Source organism: Clupea harengus, chromosome 8 (assembly GCF_900700415.2).
Source record: "Clupea harengus chromosome 8, Ch_v2.0.2, whole genome shotgun sequence".
Taxonomy (NCBI): domain Eukaryota; kingdom Metazoa; phylum Chordata; class Actinopteri; order Clupeiformes; family Clupeidae; genus Clupea; species Clupea harengus.
The window spans coordinates 12,548,639-12,567,230 of record NC_045159.1 but is presented as its reverse complement, the minus strand read 5'-3'; the positions used below and the strand labels follow the sequence as shown (position 1 = coordinate 12,567,230).

Sequence of the window (18,592 nt, the reverse complement as noted above, 5' to 3'; positions counted from 1 at the left end):
GGTTGCATGCTAATATCATCTATGCCGCGTTTGACTTTCGTAACCAACCAAGTCAGCAGCTATTCTGTCAGTTACATTGCAGTCATTGACAAACTGTTCCCACAAGTGCATTGGTTTAATCAAACACGCGCAGTTACTTTCCCCTGGGAGGATGATCGGGGCTATGCCGCTATTGAGTCAGCGTTGGTACAGAAGGTAATCACATTGTGAGATTCCTTGAAGTGGTCTCCTTAACACAGCCATGACGTTTTAGATCCTTCTACGATAACTCACTTGGCGTTAGCCTTTTAAAAGCACTATGCGCAATTAATCTCTAAAACGAGGGAGTGGCGAGCACAATCGCGACAAAAGCGCTGTAATGCCATTTAAAGCAGTTGATGTATTTGATTTGATGCAATTTAAGTGGTAACACATTGATCAAAACTGGCCTCCTTAGCTTAATAAATATGTGACACTGGGTGACGAGCAAACCTTTGGTAACAAATTCAAAACAACCCCACTGTTGGTCACGTGACACCAACACTAGGTGAATTATGAAGGATGCTGATTGGAGGGGCTATGATGCAACTCTTTCACACCGTGTCATGGTTTTGTGTTCATATACATCCTGGGTGTTGATGTAGATTAAATCTTCATTAAGACACTGTGGTACCACAACAGACATGCTTCTGACAATTTCCTTACCACACATGAGGGAAGATGTCAAAAGACATCACTGTGACAATCATATACTGTCAATAATGTCAATAAAGTACAGGAGTACTTTTTGATCATAATGATTAGATAATACATTTTCATGAAAGGGAGACTGATGACACAAGGCCTAGTGAGATGCCTCTTCATTAGTGCTACACTTGTGATGTCAGCACCAAACCAATACTACATGTCCCAGAAACCATTGCTGTGTGCCCCCAAAATTCCAATATTGCATGACTCAACAGCAAAGTCCTGCCCTCACTCAGCATGAATATTTCATGAAAGGTCATCATTGCTATAAGTGATTAGGCCTCAGAGCTCCATGTTGGAAATGACCAAGGTGTAGTGACAAGCTTAGCAAAGTGTAAAAGGGTCACTCGTCGCTTGTGTGGCAAGATGAGACAGAACGCTAAGAAGTTTCAAATACATGCTTCAAGGGCACACGTGCCTCCTCTAAAATCTACAATCAATACACCATCTCACTATCATTGCCACATACCTAATTAGCTTGAAATGAACTTGTGGAATGTCAATACAGGTCTGAAGATAGCAACCCATGAAATCAACCAGGCACTTGCCGAGCAGATTGGTAATAAAACAAGGCCCGCTGATAAATGGCTAATATTCTGCATTATTTAAATGCTTGTTATGCTATGCAACATAATTCGCTAAGCCAGATGCTCACCTTCAGGGATACTTGTGGTGCTTTAAATAGAACACATTACACATTCTGTAATTAATTCATAACACTGGATTTATACCATGTGGTGGAATAATGAAGGCAGATTTGAGATTTAATGGTGCACTGACTCTGCCCAACCTGGATTTAGAGCGAGGATATTCAGATGGGGGATCTGGACAAAAAAAGTGACTTTAAGGCTTCAAGCTCCAAACGGATTGAAAGGGTATCTGCTTGTAGGTTCGGCCTGTCTTTCGGGGCTGTCTGTCTGTTTGTCTGTCTGTCTGTCTGTTTGTTTGTCTGTCTGTCTGTCTGTCTGTCGTGGTTATATTTAACTCTTTGCTCAGCGGGTCTCCATTTTTCTCCCCACACAACCACTCCATTTCAGTCCCCGAGCTGCTGCTGCAATGTAGCACATCTGTGATCAGGGTTTCCAAACAAATGAATAATTCAAAGTGGTATTTGGAAGGGCACACCAGAAAAAAATAGCATTGCAATGCATTTTTCTCAGGTGTATTTTTTTTCTCCACAGAAGACATCACGGGGCATTTCATCCAAGCACACATTTATTGCATGGAAAAAGCCAAGGGACGGTCCAGTGCTGACTTCACAGATGAACCGTTTTTTCCTGAGTTTGTCTTTTTTCACCTCCTCCTCTCATCCTTCATCCTCCTTTAATTTACCCTTCTCTGACCTGACAGGAGGGATCCGCATCTATGAGGACACAGAAGCAGGTAGAGTATCTTACTGTAGGTTTTGCTGGCTACAGTATGCTTGGTGCATGATTGGTCATCGAAAACAGCCATTAAATGGCACTAAGAGAAGGACTGGGAACATACCGTGGATAGAATAATTGCTTCCACTTAGAGGGCCACACGCTAGGTGTACAGAGAGCACCGTGTAAGGGAAGATACATTTTGTACAAGATCCTTTCACTTCTTTGTTCACCCATAGAGTTGTTTACAAACAGAGACCATACGGATTTATTGAAATTACATAATCATACTATAAATAAAAAATGGTTAGAAAGGGAAGAAAAGCACAGAAGCCCAGGTTGCAGTATTCATCTACCTCCAGATATTTCCGGGGGTAGCCTATGATTGAGACCTACATGCTCACTCCCACACTGGGATATCCTTATTCAGTAGCCTCCCTGGAGAGATAGAGTAGGGCACCTTCCCTGAAACCTGCCCAGCTGTTTGGCTATGGCTTGTCCAGGTAAAGTAAAGGACTTTGGCGCACAGGGCTTCCCCAAGGGGCAGCTAAGACTGGGCACTTTGCCCACAGTGGAGACATGAGCGTAGCTGGTTTGACAACCTTGCCAGTTTTTTTTCCCCTCTTTGTTTCTCCCTTTCCTCCCTTCTCCCTACTACCTAGCATGTCATGAACAGTGCCGAAATATAGATCTTGACTTGAGAAAATTGTTAAGACCAGATGACTCACTGTCCACAGGGACACTGCTAACTGAAAAAGCCTGTGATCATATCACAGTGTGTGAGAAGGGGGGGAAAAAACTGTGACATCGGTGACAACAGGGACTATCTCACTATGAGACAGGGGGTTGATGGTCGGTTGAGACTTCGAAGATTGACATGAAGATTAACATGTTAATTTCTTACTTATGATAATAATAATAATAATAATACAAATCAGTAATTAAAACTTACATAAACCATTTATTTTATTTTGTAGCTATTGCTGACACCTAGACTGAACTTTAGTATGGCCTAAAGTTGAAGCAGAAGAATGCAAGGATTCATTTATTCTCTTTTCTCTTTTTTCATTAGCTATTTAGTTATGATCCTACTCATGAAATTGGAAATGGAAAGTTTAGAATTAGAAGAAAATTAAAACGGAATTCACCCTTTAAAAACAGCAATTATTCTTGTATTCTTGTAGCAAATATTAATATTCAGTTTTTCTCAACATGTATGAGGAAAGCACGCATGGACACACGCGCGCGCACACACATACACACACACACACACACACACACACACACGCACATACACACGCACACACACACGCACACACGCACACGCACACGCACACGCACAGACACACACCACCAGCACAGTCACCACCAGAATCAGCTGAACATCCCCCTTTTGACCATTTAAAGTTTAATCAAGCTACATTCTGTGGCTTCCATCCCAGGACACTACATGCACTCACTCACTCACTCATAAACAACACGTACTGTACACATGCTCACATGCGCGTGCCCACACACACACACACACACACACACACACACACACACACACACACAGAGAAACACACACACACACACACACTCACACTCACACACAAACACACATGCACATGAATGCACACATGCACACTGGTAGTTACTACAGAAGTATAACTTTCTGGGTCTCACCAGCGTTTGAACACAACGTTAGTGTGCATAATTCATTGGCTTTGAGGACAGCTTTGTCCTCAGTAACTAACTACACTTTGTGCTTTTACTCGTGTTCTTCCCAAGAGCAGGGAGAAATAGATAAATAAGTAACAAAACTTGTCTGAGGGAGTCTGTCCTCTTACTCAAACTGAGCTTGTAAAAGACACTCAGGGCCTAATTTCATTGACGGGCAATGAGCAAAGCAACGTGCATTGAGCAAAGTCTGTCGCCCATGAACTAAAGCTATTGTGTGGCATGTGGGAGCGCTGCACTGACACATCCATGCCTGTGCTTAAGATCTTGCTCATGGTATTAAATTAGCAAAATGATTTTGCCGAGTTTTGCTGAGAATTAGCTTTAGTTCATATATGGCAGACTTTGCTCGCTGCTCGTTGCTTTTCTCATTGCCAGGTGCTCATCAATAAAAGTAGGGTCCTCTGACCTGTTAGCTCCTAACAGAGATGGGCAAAGAGATGTTACTGATCAGGACATGACCTGATCAGCATAACAGTGACTGGGAAACCCTCACGCAAGGGGTGTCAAAAATAGAGGGGATGTCCCCATCCCCTGCCTAAACAAATTAGTATTAGTATGTCATTGTATATTTTATGGATTAATTTGAGACACAATTTCAGATTGCTTCCTACTGCCATTGAACAGTGTGGGAACAGAGAGGAGAAACCAGATTTGATCCAATCTCGTTTTGTGCTCAGTTAAGCTTCAGTCGGAGCTCCGCCCTCTAAAGCCTTCACCACATCCTCAATAGTGTCAATAATCTTGGTTGTCAGACACATCATGGTGATCAAATTTTTCTATTTTTACAAGGCGGGCGTAATCTATCGAAAACATCAACAGTTAAATGGCACTAAGAGAAGGACTGGGAACATACCGTGGCCAGAATACTTGCTTCCACTTAGAGGGCCACACGTTCCGTGTACCTAGAGCACAGTGGAGGGTAAGATACATTTTGTACAAGATCCTTTCACTTCTTTGTTCACCCATAGAGTTGTCTACAAACAGGGACAAATGTTTTGGACTAGTTGGAAAAGCCTATGTTGAATGCAAACACATGAGCCCCATTTTTAATATGTATGTACCCAATAAATATTTCAGGTATTGTGTTTCCAGCCTGCATACTGGAATGTTGGTCTTGCAAACTAAGGACAACACCAATTTGTTGAAATATTTTTTTTAATGATTAGGAAGGGAAGAAAATCACAGAAGACCAGGTTGCAGTATTAATCTACCTCCAGATATTTCAGGGGGTAGCCTATGATTGAGACCTGCATGCTCATTCTAACACTGGGATATCCTTATTCAGTAGCCTCCCCAGAGAGATGGAGACTTAAGTTACTAGATAGCTAGTTGTTGTTAAAATTGACAACCCATTTATCTGCAGTGTTTCTGCGCTGTTGTTTAATTACAAAGTTCCTAGCAAGGTAGTGGTATGTGGACCCCGTAGGGGGGTTCTGCACATGTCATTGTAGTCCCCCTGGAAGAAATCATAGAGTTCAATGAGGGGTTCTCACGGTATTGTCATTGCTATGGACTAACGTAATCAGCTGTCCTTGGGGGCCCCTTCTAGCTCGGCACACCCATGGCTCCACTAGTGGAAAGAGTATGTAGTTCTTTGGCACTGTCTTGTTTGCACACATTTAAACCCAAACCGTTACTGAGAAATGTTACCATTTACTATTACTGAGAGATGAAGCATTGGCAGGATTTCAGGAGAAGTTGTTACCGGCCCCTATCACAAGTCTTAAATAATCAGGAGCATGATTTGCATTTTAATGTAACTGTTGTATATTTACCAAAGTTTATTTACTTTCCATTACAGTAGGCTTATCGTCTTATTGTTTGTATATACGTAACTGGTTGATAATAGCCCTATATGTGTTTCATCAGGGTAATGTTGATTTACTGAAAGTTAGAATGGAAGTGGGCCTGTCAGTGGCATGATAGACAAATAATAGCTCTAATGATTTTCTGTGAGATGGTGGATGGCTTTATTTTGAACTGGGTGTGGAGGTGAGCTTTTAAAAAAAGAGGAGGCCATTAACAGTATAATGGCATTTATGTTGGCGAACTGCCCGTTTAATTTCCTAACAAAGCAGTGCTTAGGGTAATAGGTAGTTCATGGTTTGGAAAACAACTCCCCTTGGGATGCAATGCAATGCTATGCTATGCTATCCCATACTATGCTGTAGCACACTGAAGGCCTCTTCTATGTCCATCACAGTTTAAACAAGGGCCCTCCATGTGACATCACTCCAGTACAGACGAGTAGCCTCTAAGAGCAGACCTCCGGCCGAGCAGCTCACCAGAACACCGGCACCAAATTGAAGGCGAGAGCACTCTTACCACACTGCACTGTCAACAAGGTTGCACGTCCACCCCCTCCATACTGCCCTGTCAACAGGCTGGGGCGGCTGGGGCTACTGTTCAAACACATGGGATAGGCATACCAACAGCCTTGGTTGGCTTCCCACGAGCAATACAAAACAGAAAAAAATGTTTAACTTTAACTATGAGATGAACTTATCTTATCTCAAAGACACCAAATAGGCTGTGCCAATGGGTCAAGCAGGCAAGGCCAAATCCTGAGAATTCTCACCTGAGTTTTGAGGAACTCTGAATGCTAGCGCAGGTGGGCCACTATGCTGAACTGTAAGATGACAGGTAGCAGACTCAGCCATAATCATAAACTGTATGATGTCACAGAGATATGCTATTAGTCTCCTGTGCTATCATGAAGCTCTCTAATGCTGAAGTGCTGGCATATCCTTGGCCCCCATAAGAACAGAGGTCTCCTTGTCTTAGCTGAATCCTGCCTTTGACTGAGCACTGCCCACTAGCCCCGCATATAAATGTGCTCTTCTCTTTGGACGCCAGCAGCAATGGCTCACGATCCGAGGGGATCACGGCCTAATAATATCATATGTCTGCCTCCTGCATTAACATGTATGAGAGCGAGAGTTTTGCTTGTATTTCTGGTCGTATGTGGATGATGGTGAAGAGTGGCCGGGTTCCCCGCGTCAAACACTCGAGCCTTTCATTTCTCGCACTTACATAAATGGCATTAAACATTTAAGACAGGGCTGGATAATTGTCCAGGATGCGGAGCTTTGCGCTCTCTCTCTGAGCTCATCATCAATATCTGTGAAGTGAAAAAATAAATCAATTGCCACGTAGCCTACGTAGCCAAGGGGACTTGCGATGGGCGCAATTAAGAGTCTAAATAGCTTTCCGGCAGTAGAGCAGTACGGCCAAAGCTTTGCCGAATACACGCACACTACAGAAACACGACGTTTGATCTTAAATCAAAATAAAATCAAATGGTGACTGTCGTAATACCATGCTATTCGTAAGTTATAGTAAAAGCCACATTGCTTCATGGCTTGCTTTGCGGATATTAACCATGGCAACGGCAAATGACTCCCATAACACGCCGCTTATCAGCGAGCGAAGGCCACCGTTATTGCTTTCCATTGAAATTAATAAGATGATTATAACAAAAAATGTTCTCCCCCTCCCCCGGTAACATTTCACAACGGCAGCAGTGCGCAAGGACCAGTAGCCTACATGAAAGCTGCCGTAGAGCAACACGTCATACGAATGCAGGCGCACACATACACAACATTTACAGAAAATACAGTTCAATTCAGGAGGTGCAAATGTGCTTACCAGATTCGCAGCCTTCGTGAAGACAGACGAGGACCACTTTACGTACTGTATTGCCTATCCGCTGTTTTGCTTATTCAGACGCTGTAGCCTGTTTTAACGCCATTAGTTTCTGTTATAGGTTAATTTCTTATGAAAGTGACGTGCAGCGAGCGTTCGCACATCAATTTACCTTCTCAGTGTCAGTCTGTCTCCCCCTTTTCCAAAAAAAAAGAACACCTCTTAACGCCCCCTCCTCCTCTCTTTCCTTTTTCTGACTACACCCTTCTCTCTCCCCCGTAGACAAGACAGCTAAATCACCACATTTTCCTATTTGGGAAGAGATGGACGGTTGATAAAATAAAACAATAACAAAAACAAATGCGTATAACGCATTAGCGCCTAACTCAACGCATGTAGCACTGGTTTTCCATTCCGCTCTCCCTGGCGACACATCTCTACTGCCGTTCAGTTATCGGGGCGGAATAACACTGTGTAGTTGTAATGATGAGGACAGACAATTAAGATACGGCCTCGGAGCTCTCTCTACACTAGCTACTCTACACAGCCACCCCGTCTTAAATACAAAATATATCTCTATTTGTATCTGCTACAGAAGGTTAGGACAACTTCTGTTCTATTGCATCCTCTGTCTCTTAATGATGTTTGTGGAGATTTGTTATGATGTTAATCATATTGTTGCGCCAGCAGGTCCATCAATGCCTCTCTTTTCATGTCTCCTCAGCTGGCCAGCATCAGAAAAAAAATCGAGCTTTATCTCCCGCCCCCTATCTCTCTCTCTCTCTCTCTCTCTCTCTCTCTCACACACACACACACACTCACACACACACACACGCACACACACACACACACACACACACACACACACACACACACACACTTACTTTCACACAGGCTACTGCAGATTGATTGCAATTCTCAGCACTGCCATCGGTTACCGTTACATCCCTTATGTCCAAGTTTTACACCCCGAATCCGTGTGTGTGTGGTTATTTAGGGACTCTGCAGAGGTACGGTGTTGACTTAGTGTGAAAAACGTTTCAGAGGGCCTTCATCGTGATGTCTGTGGGTAAAATGTACCCTGACATTCCAACTTACAAGCTGAGAGTTAGCTTTTATCACAAGAAATCTTTTGAAGCTTTGCGATCTGCATCAGCATGACGTCAGGGCACGTTAAAGAGATAGAATCCTCATTCGATCTCCATCGTCGGGAGAACACGAGCCTATCATCGCCCAAGTCTGTCCAGAGTTGGATGCAGTTTCACAGTCGGTAGTAATTCGTTCGCGTTCATATCTGCACCAATGGCTCAATGGCTTAATAAGGGCCGCATCTGTTACACTGGGCTAAGTCCAACAGATGCTGCCGGAAGCACATGCCGCCGTTAACGCAAAAGCGCATTTGAAGGTTATGCCCCCTTGCTTTAAACATAAAACAGAGCATATGTCTTGCACGTTGGACGCGCGCTGGTACTTCGCGGGCTCCCTCTCGTTAGTGACGTCAAAACTACTGCGGAGTGTTTTTTTCCCTCAGAAGAGAGGCTCTTCTGACAAATGTGGGATTTCTAGCAGTGCTAGGGAACCACTGAATCTTTATGGTCTCTCATCGGAGAGCTCCTCAGAATATCGAACAGTTCCGCATGACACATTAGGGGTTTACAGTTAGTCTGCGTAAATCAGTGAGGCCAAGGGGAGAACGGGTATACTTGTAACAAGAGGACAGTTGTAACATGCTTAATTTCTCAGCTTGTGTCTAACGTAATGCGATTAAATTTACAGACAACACCTGTGATGGCATCAACATGCTACGTTCATAATTTCAGCGTGTGTCTCTTGTCTAAAGTCATAGACAGAAATTGTTTTGTGGGGCAAATGTGAAACTTTTAAGTTTTGTGCAAGCTTTTAGCTGCAAAATTGATGCAGGTGTTTGTGATACGTAATTTCCGATATAGGTGATTGTATAATTATTAGCTGCGTACAATGCGTTGTATTCCAATAATCTAATCAAATATTAGTTGTGGTCGACTGGGGACAATTCTAACACGCACTACTACCAATTGGTTGCAACAGTAAGCTAGCTAGCATGTGAAATGGCTAGCTGTTTCTGCGAAAACGTGACTTCCTTGGATTGTAAAGCCAGGGCCGTCTCTAGCCCTTTGGTTGCCCTAGGCGAGATTGAGTTTTGCGCGCCCCCCCCCCCCACACACACACACAATACTTAACATCACTGAAGAGACATATATTAACTTAACCGCTTTACTTTGCATAGCAGTTTTTTCACCCACTTATAATTCTACTATTCTACATTGCAGTTCAACAATAAATGGTGCATGGACAAAAAACACCGGAATAGTTTCAGAACATTTTCTTGTTTATTATTTAAAATAATGTATTACACACTCAAAGTTAGGACTAAATCAACTCCATAAACTGTGCAAAACCATAAACTGTGCAAAACACTCTTAAGCACCTGTAAGCAAATTATGACCCTCTATACCCTAACTATACCCTCTACAAACAAAAGAGCTTTTATGGATACTGTACGTACCACTACAAAATATCTCAAATACCTCACTAATTCTTCCAGTCATTTAGGCCACTACTAATGAGGTGGTCATTTTTCTGTGAAAATAGCTTGCAGCAGAAGCAATACAGAGTATTGTTTTTCCTTGAATATACAAGCCAGCTTCTCTTGATTTTCTCCCCATTTACTAATTTCCTGTAGAAGTGGTTGTGGTGGCAGCTTCTCCCATCATCTCTTTTTTGGAAATGTAAAGTCTGGACTGGTCTGGTATGGTCCTCTGCAAACTAACTAACTATCCTTACCGGATCACAGAGGGCTGGCCAGTCAGCAGGATCTATAGGTTCTCCCTGGATATCAGGAATTGCGGAGGGTGAGGTGTCTGCAGGCGGCAGTGTAGTTTCACTGGTGCCCTGAGTGCTTGATGTGGTCCTGGATGTCCCTTCACCTTCACCTGTATTCAAGCATATTGTATAGCCAGACAAGCAGTGTTTAATATAATAAGTGAAATGATCATGAATGTGGTTGAACTTCTTTAAGAAAACAAGCTATTGTATTTAATACATGCTAACATGTTTCTATTGTACTTTAAAGTATGGATGTGGCTTGAATAAATACTAGACTCACCTGATGCAGGCGGTGTGTTCCTGGCCTGTGTGTTACTGGCCCCTTGAGAACTACTGGATGTCCCTTCTCCTGCAGCTGTATTTCAACACAGAATTCATCCATGCTGTTCATTACACAATTGCATTTGGTCATTTCTATCATCCTACCACATAGTTGCATTAATACATTTTATCTGACCATGTAACTTGTAGTAGATACATTACAATTACTGCCACCACTGCTACAAGGCTAAATAATACTAGGCTACTGATTACAATTAGTAGTATTAATGTGATGTGATTATGAAAGTAATAATTGCTAATAATAATAATAACAATAACAAAAACAGCAACAATAGTACTAGTTGTGTAGGCTACTTACAGAGGCGAATCAGGCGTCCTTTCTCCAGCAGGTGCCGGCCTCTGCAAAAATTGCCTGAGTGCATCTGGCCAATTTAAAACAAAAATAAAAAATGAGAACAAAACAAAACAAAAAACATATATATTTTAGTATATTCCTAGGAAGGAACTGTACAGAAGGGTGAACACCACTATCCCCAAAATGGTTACTGTGTGTATGCACCTGCTAGTTGTGAATTCACTAAACAGAACTTATGCCATTTATAATGAATGTAGACAGCAACTGTAGTTTTCATAACTAGCATACGTTATCCAGATACTGGTCTTTTGACATTTACATCCATGTAGGTTATCAGTGAAGTTACGTTTGCTAGTAATAGCCTACGTAGCAAATTAGCAAAGTAACAGTCGCTAGCTAGCTATAGCTAGCCTAAGTGACAGCAATGAAACGTCCGTTATTTCGTTTGACACCTTAATGGCTGAGATGAGAAGACTTACCTCTATACTTGGCTTTCTTTTCCTCTTCTTCCTTTCTTCGTTTTCGTCCCTGTGCTCCAGATGGTTTAGACCGCTTCATTTTTGCGAATGCCACGTAGCTAACACGCTCACCCCACCCTGGCTGTGTGCAGGAGCCCTTACGTAACTAACGTAATCTAACGTAACTTAACGCAACCGCCCCCCCCCCCCCCCCCAATTAGGAAATTATCGACAATAACCATCAATTCAATTTAAAAATCGGGTTGACAAGTAAACGTGTGGCTGAAGGGGCGCCCTAGGATGATCATGATTAATAAACATGTTTTAATTTGCTTGTTATTCTCACTATGATTAATGGGAAGTAGGTCTAAGGGCGACCCTAGAGGGCGCCCCCAACCCATTTGTCGCCCTAGGCAGTCGCCTAGTTCGCCTATAGCAATCGCCGGCCCTGTGTAAAGCAATTGGATTGTAAAACAAAAAAACCTCATCCACCACTGCTTTGCTTTGTTCAATTCACGGCTATCGTGTAACCCGCTGTGCTTGAATTAGTGAAGTAAAATACAGAGACGAGAAGTATTGGCTTCTGCAAAATACAAGGCAAAACTAAAAATGTTACTGTACTGTACCTGGTCTCCCCTATCATCAGCTTTTCTGAGTTATCTCTCTCTCTCCCCCCTCTCTTTCTATCTCTCTCATTCTCCACCCTCTCATTCTCCCATGGCATCAGGGTATGTGTGAGGAAGAAAACCTATGCGAGTCCCTTTCTCTAGATTAAGCACTGTTTCTTTTGTTTTTATGGATGTCGTGGTTGAGAGGTTTAATGCAAACAGGGCATTCACTGACATGTCTTAAATAACTTACATAATGTGCTGCAGTGTATCTGTATGAATGTGTGTGTGTGTGTGTGTGTGTGTGTGTGTGTGTGTGTGTGTGTGTGTGTGTGTGTGTGTGCTCTATCAACCAATAGACCTATGATCTCAGTTAGGCCTACATATTTCAGCCATCTATTACAGCCTAATAAAATACTAATTACAATTATTACTGTTCTCTATGGCTGCAATCCGTGACAGAAAGACATCCATACACACACACACACACACACACACACACACACACACACACACACACACACTCAAAAATGTAAAATGCAGTGCAGTTGCATCTGAGTTGGGGACATCCCTGAAAAACCTTAAAACACTGTCCTCTGCTGGACAGCGCCAGTTACTGTATCTCCTATTTTTACCGAAATTTCAAGATTGTTCCAAGTTAATGTGCTTTTAGGTTACCCTCAGTATTGTCGGCCGTCTGTAAAGTAATCTCATTTACGATTTAATGCAATGAGGTCATTATTTATGTCTCCTAACTCGCCTCACTGCCAAAACGAACACATCCAGCAAAGAACTAATTTAAAGTTTAGTAGTTGCATTGTTTTAGATATTAAAACGCTGTTAATTTATTTAGTTCTTTGGCAGCACTGAATGTGCAGTCATTCTCTCACTTGGATCCTTGCCTTTTCCTGTAATGTCTTTAAATATGCAGGTGTTGTTTGTTCCAATGATGAGAGTGTGTCTAATTGATTTGGGATTAACACATTACACTAGGGCCTCCAACTGTCATATCACAGTTGGCTCATTCAAAATCAGTGAGTGGCACCCACACAAACCACTGTGAAAGGCTTAAACCTTTAACATTGACATACATGCAAGACCATTATACACACAACCACACTTTCACCTACTCAGACTCTTTCTCACAGACAGGCACCCATAAACACATATAATAAAAGTACCCTATGCTTATCTCTCTTTCTCTGTGTTCCTCTATCTTCAGTTCAGTCCATTCAAGTTATATCGTTAACATGTCTCTATAAAGATCACACGCATACATGCAGAGAAAATCAATAATGACTTCAAAACTTAAAATACATAAACATTGCACAAAAAAATCTATTATGAACCATAATGGTTGATGAGCTGCTGTGTGTGGGGGTGTGTGAGCTGCACACATTCCTGTGAACCTGACAGGGTCGCTAGTTGTCTTACAGAGAATGTCAGACACAGACATCCTGTAGGCCTGCTGAGGATAGCACTAACAAGGAGACTCATGTTTGTTTGCGTGGCTGTCTTTGAAATTGAGGACATTTAGTAGCTAGTCATTGCCAGACTAAATCTCTGTTCTGTTCACATTGAAGTGAAGGGGAGGAGGCAGCACAGGGAAACACATGTAGATTTTAGCGAAGGTGTCAGTATGTGTCAACTGGTAGAGCAAAGTGCGAATTCCACCAAGGTCATGGGTTTGATACCTAAGGAGCAAAAGTATATTTGCCAAGTGCTCTTCAAATTATTGCAAAGATAGTGTTTTCATTAATGAACTTGTGTCATATCAGTTTTTGACTGCTTTTATTGATTTTATTGGGCCATAGTGCCATTTTTGATGATTATTATATTAATGTGCTCTACATTAGCCTCTTTTCTATATAAGCACCCCAAATGTGTCAGAGTACAGAGGTATGCAGATAATTCCCAACAAGATATGGAGACCAGAGTCTAAGGTTGGTGAACATTAATAAGGCTGTATTTGAAGCAGGCCCTTATCTTATCTTGCGTGTATTTAGGTCTAACTCTATGGTTTGGGGGCGTTGTGCATTTGTACCCCAATTCCTTGGATACTGTATCCAAAAGCATCATTGTGATATTTAACAACGAAGAGAGAGAGAGAGAGAGAGAGAGAGAGAGAGAGAGAGAGAGAGACTTTCTAAATGATTGTCTCCATTCAAAGTTAGCATTGCACTAACTGACCTGTGTCTTGCCACTGTCTGTATTTCACATTTCCAGAATTGTATTTACATTTCTGTATTTTTGCTCTGATTGCTCTGTACGCACTGTTAATGGTGTCCTGTCTGTACCCTGAAAGCATATTTACAGAGCTGCATGCAGGGTTTAAATGAGCTGATCTGAGCATTTTTCAGATTCATGGGTTTTAAGCAGAAGTCGCGATTCCCAGCCAAAGAAAGTGTGGGTTGTTGGGTCAGGCACTGATTCAGATATATTCAGACAGACTCTAACCAGTATCTCTCTCACTCTCTAACTCCTTCTCTGTCATTCCATCTCTCTCTCTTAGGTCTGATTCATTGCAGCGTGTCTTGTGGAATATAGATGTTCCCTCCACTGCCCCCCTCCTTGCTTTCCAAGGTGACATCCCGTGGGGAAGGGACTTCTTATAAAGTGTGAGCAAAAGGCAAAAGGGGTACCTTTGAACACAGTCATTCACAGAGAACAAAAACATATCTGGATAGAAATACTTTCCATTTTTAAGAATGGTAGATGTGTCAATGTCAAACTGTATGTTTAAAAGATGTGTTGCCTTCTCTGTCATCACTATAATTCTAATTGAATTGAATTGAGGTACAAGATGTGTTTGACAAGATAACAGACAGTTTCGAAAACTGATAAACACATTATCTTGTATGCTATGTCCTTTATAGGGCAGTACCTGTTGTCTTACTATAATATATCCTATTTTATTACTTATTTAATATATAATTAATTTATATTACTTACAGTATCAGTACCCTCTTTTGTCTGGCATAATGGCATCTGGCATTTGTTTGAGGATCTGTGGGAATAGGACTAATGAGTGCTACTGTGAATCTGATGAGGCATTAAAGGATATGGAGTCAGGGAGACAGGCACCTCACACATTTCAGTGAGCAGCTCTGGGGTTGCAGAACTGCCTCCCATTACCAGTGGGTGGCATTCTTTCCACATGCAGCTCTTTTTCACTCACATCTCTCTCTCTTTTCTCTTTTTTTCCCTCCTCTCCCTCTCGTTATCTCCACACTTCTGTCTCCTTGTCTGCCTCTCCCCTCCCACCCATCTTGCCTCACTCCCTCAGTCTCTGAACCTAACTCCTCTTCCCTCTCTCTCACGCTTTCTCTCTCTCTCTCTCTCTCAATATCACTTGAATGACAGTTGTAAGCCTCTTAGGATCTGCACCGTGGTGCGCCGCCTCTCTCACACAAAAAAAAGAGGAAGAGAAAGAGAGCGATTCATTCAGCAGGGGACAGGCCCTTCATTTGCCATTCTCTTTTTTCTCTGCAGCTCCTCGCCGTCTGTGTTAATTGGCGGGGCCAGGCGGGGCGGGAGATGCGATATGAAGCACAGCTTGACTGGACGGTCCAGCCTCAGCAGAAGAAGAAAAGAAGGAAGGAAGAAAGAAAGAAAGAAAGAAAGAAAGACAAAAAAAAAAGAGAAAATCACATCTGTGTGCGGCTCTCTCTGCAGCTCAGCCAGGTAGAGAGTCGGGTGTGAGAGATAATCACAGAGTTAGACAGTGAGGAAATTGAATTTGAATAGCTGCTTATTTGCCTCACCTTCATGACGGTGAAGCTGAGCAAGTAATGTCACTGCACTGAAATGCTGGACTAAAAGAGACAGGAAGAGAGACAGACAGAGAGAGCAAAAGGGAGAAATGCAGTTGTGTACATGCACCCATGAACGTAAGCATTCAGTTTCAAGTATACACAAATTGTGTGTGTGTGTGTGTGTGTGTGTGTGTGTCTGTGTGTGTGTGTGTGCTACACATGCAGCCTATATTATATACGGTTACTTATATGTTAAACAACATCTAAACGTGCTATTCAAATGTATTCCTTTGCCATGATAATAAAGCCTGATGAACAAAAACAAAACAAAAATACAGATAGCTAGAAACAGGCATAGCTATTAGTCCAGGCAAAATAGCGTTTTATGACAGACTAATTGTAAAATAATTTTTTTCAGCATAGATCATTTCTATGAGGTGTCCAGAACAACATACTAAAAGTCCTAAGAAATCCTAGTTGAGGAAATATGTTTAATTCTCATCAATCTGAGATGTGTGCTAATAATGTATGGCAAAAATACACCTCAAAAATGTAATTTTTTTCCTTTACTCCTATCAAAATGAAACTTTACACAATGAAAGTACCCATGAAAAGTAAAAAAAAGTTTCTTTTGAAATTAATTTTAATATGCACATGAGCTCCACACTTATTGAATATGTCCATAGGCAGAAACACCATTCATATGTATGACAAATACATCGGCCCAATCCTTTAGACTGGCCTCTAACCTGAAAACTTCCTGGCTTGGTAGTACCTGCCAGGGGTATGGTGTTTCTGCCTATGCAATTAGGACATATTCAATAAGTGTGACGCTCATGCGCATATTCAAATTCATTTCAAAAGAAACTTGTAATACAAAAAAAGTTACTTTTCATGTATACTTTTACTATATAAAGTTTTATTGTGGTAGGAGTAAAGGAGGTATTTTGGGCATGTTCGATTAGTGTAAAAAAAAGGTATTTTGGGCATGTTCGATTAGTGTATAGCTCATTTGCATATTAAAATTCATTTTCAAAGAAACTTTTAATACAAAAAAATTTACTTTTCATGGGTACTTTCATTGTGTAAAGCTTTATTTTGATAGGAGTAAAGGAAAAAATTACATTTTTGAGGTGTAATTTTGCCATGCATTATTAGCACACATGTCAGATTGATGAGAATTAAACATATTTCCTCAACTAGGATTTCTTAGGACTTTTAGTATGTTGTTCTGGACACCTCATAGAAATGATCTATGCTGAAAAAAAAATATTTTACAATTAATTCTATTTTTGGCTCCAAAATGGGTTAATTTGCCTGGCCTATATGGGTGGGCCGGGTTGAACCAGTTGACAGTTGGGCCAGCCATTCAGATTCATGAAAATAAATACTTTTTAAAACAACGTTACGTTATGTTAACCTCAAATCGCGCCATTCTGTATAAGTTTTGCGTAGCAGCTGCTTGCTGCGTGCCAACGGCTCAACACTGCCAACAGTGACCTTTTTACTTTAAAAAAACACGTCTGTAGAGCTAAAGAGAAAGAGAACTAACAGACACTATGGATCACGATGAAACGATCAACCTCTTCAATTCAAAACCTAGACAACTTCGTCTGTAGAACCTACAAGGTAGGCCAGTAAGGTTTCCTTTTTGAAGTCTGGGCCGTCGTGGCATGGGTATGATTGCAGCCTCGGTGAGTAAAGGAATTCTGAATTGTGATATTGGGTAATTAATTTGAGGTCAGTTTGTGCTCACCTCGTGAAATTGATGACGAATTAGCATAATTACTTGCTTTGTAGTCCGTTATTTTCCCTGTTAAGAGGGACAGCAAAATACATGTTTTAGAGATATAAAGGGTATAAAGTGTGTAGAGAGAAGATATAGGCCTATGCATTTTATTGAATGTAATCGTCTCTTGACAAGGTCTCTCTTAACTACCACGGGCGTTATTTAGTTGATTTCCCAAAACTCTATTCATTCTCTCAAGGATTTTTTTAACAAACCGGAACATACGAAAATGCTAATTTGTAGCACACAAAATGACAATGCCCGTATGTTTAAAAACCCCAGTTTCGATCTCCAGACACCACTACTTATAGGCCTGTCTACACGTCGGTTTACCAGAGGCTGACATTATGTTTTCCAATACTGAACAAATTGTGATGTTAACATGAAATGTCAAATGTCATATCCTTATCAAAATAAGACTTTATGGATAACAATAACCTGTGGCAAAGTCCATGTAGACAAGCAGTAACCTATGGTGAAGATGACAGGCCCTATACCATGGGCTGTTTTTAGGCTTTCTGTTTTGGTCTCAAACTGCGTTGAAATGGGGCATTTAGAGGCTAGAGTTTTAAACATCGTAGCCCCATAAGGAGGGTGGTCTGCCTTTACACTGGTTTTTGCTGTTGGAAATTCTCTCTCTCAATATTTGACCATATTGTTCCAGCGGTGTAAAACTACTAGTAGGCTATAGCTCCTTTTGTGATATTGTATCGTCTGTTGTGTTTTACCTCTGATTAGAAAAGTGTGCTTGTGTGAATAGAGGCGCCGCAGTTTTTGCTTTAATCTGTATTTTACTACGAATTCTGTTTAGGTTAAAAACAAAGAACAGGAGATGGAACTAGCTTGATACTATGGAAGATAGAATTGAATCGAATCCACTCGTGTTGTGTGGTGGTCTAACCTAAGAGTGCCTTCGGTTCAGCTGTAGGATATAATAGGCTGTGATGGGCCGTGAGTTGAAATCGTGCAGACCCAGATCGTTTGCAGATGCTCACCCAAAAATACATTTTTGACTACGCC

At 41.5% G+C, this 18,592-nt stretch overlaps 1 protein-coding gene and 1 long non-coding RNA gene across 4 annotated transcripts in view; one reads left to right on the top strand and one right to left on the bottom strand.

Moving 5' to 3' along the window:
• The window catches only part of nlgn2b (neuroligin 2b), a 64,639-nt gene extending 56,414 nt beyond the window's left edge, over positions 1-8,225 (bottom strand). The window contains exons 1-2 of one of the 2 annotated variants that reach the window (XM_031571919.2): positions 7,464-8,225; positions 4,669-4,717 (exon numbers count right to left, since the gene is read on the bottom strand). The gene's annotated coding sequence lies outside the window, so the exon portion shown is untranslated. The remainder of the gene's footprint in view (positions 1-4,668; positions 4,718-7,463) is intronic. The other variant, XM_012829963.3, reaches the window with a different exon arrangement.
• Positions 1-15,640, top strand: part of LOC116221477 — a 16,862-nt gene extending 1,222 nt beyond the window's left edge. Inside the window, exons 1-4 of one of the 2 annotated variants that reach the window (XR_006152534.1) lie at positions 1-195; positions 1,908-2,109; positions 4,605-4,734; positions 15,521-15,640. The exon at positions 1-195 is cut by the window's left edge and continues 1,222 nt beyond it. This is a non-coding gene — a long non-coding RNA (uncharacterized LOC116221477). Of the gene's footprint in view, positions 196-1,907; positions 2,110-4,604; positions 7,457-15,520 lie in introns of those variants that run through there. The other variant, XR_004164137.2, reaches the window with a different exon arrangement.
• Positions 15,641-18,592: the final 2,952 nt, after the last annotated feature.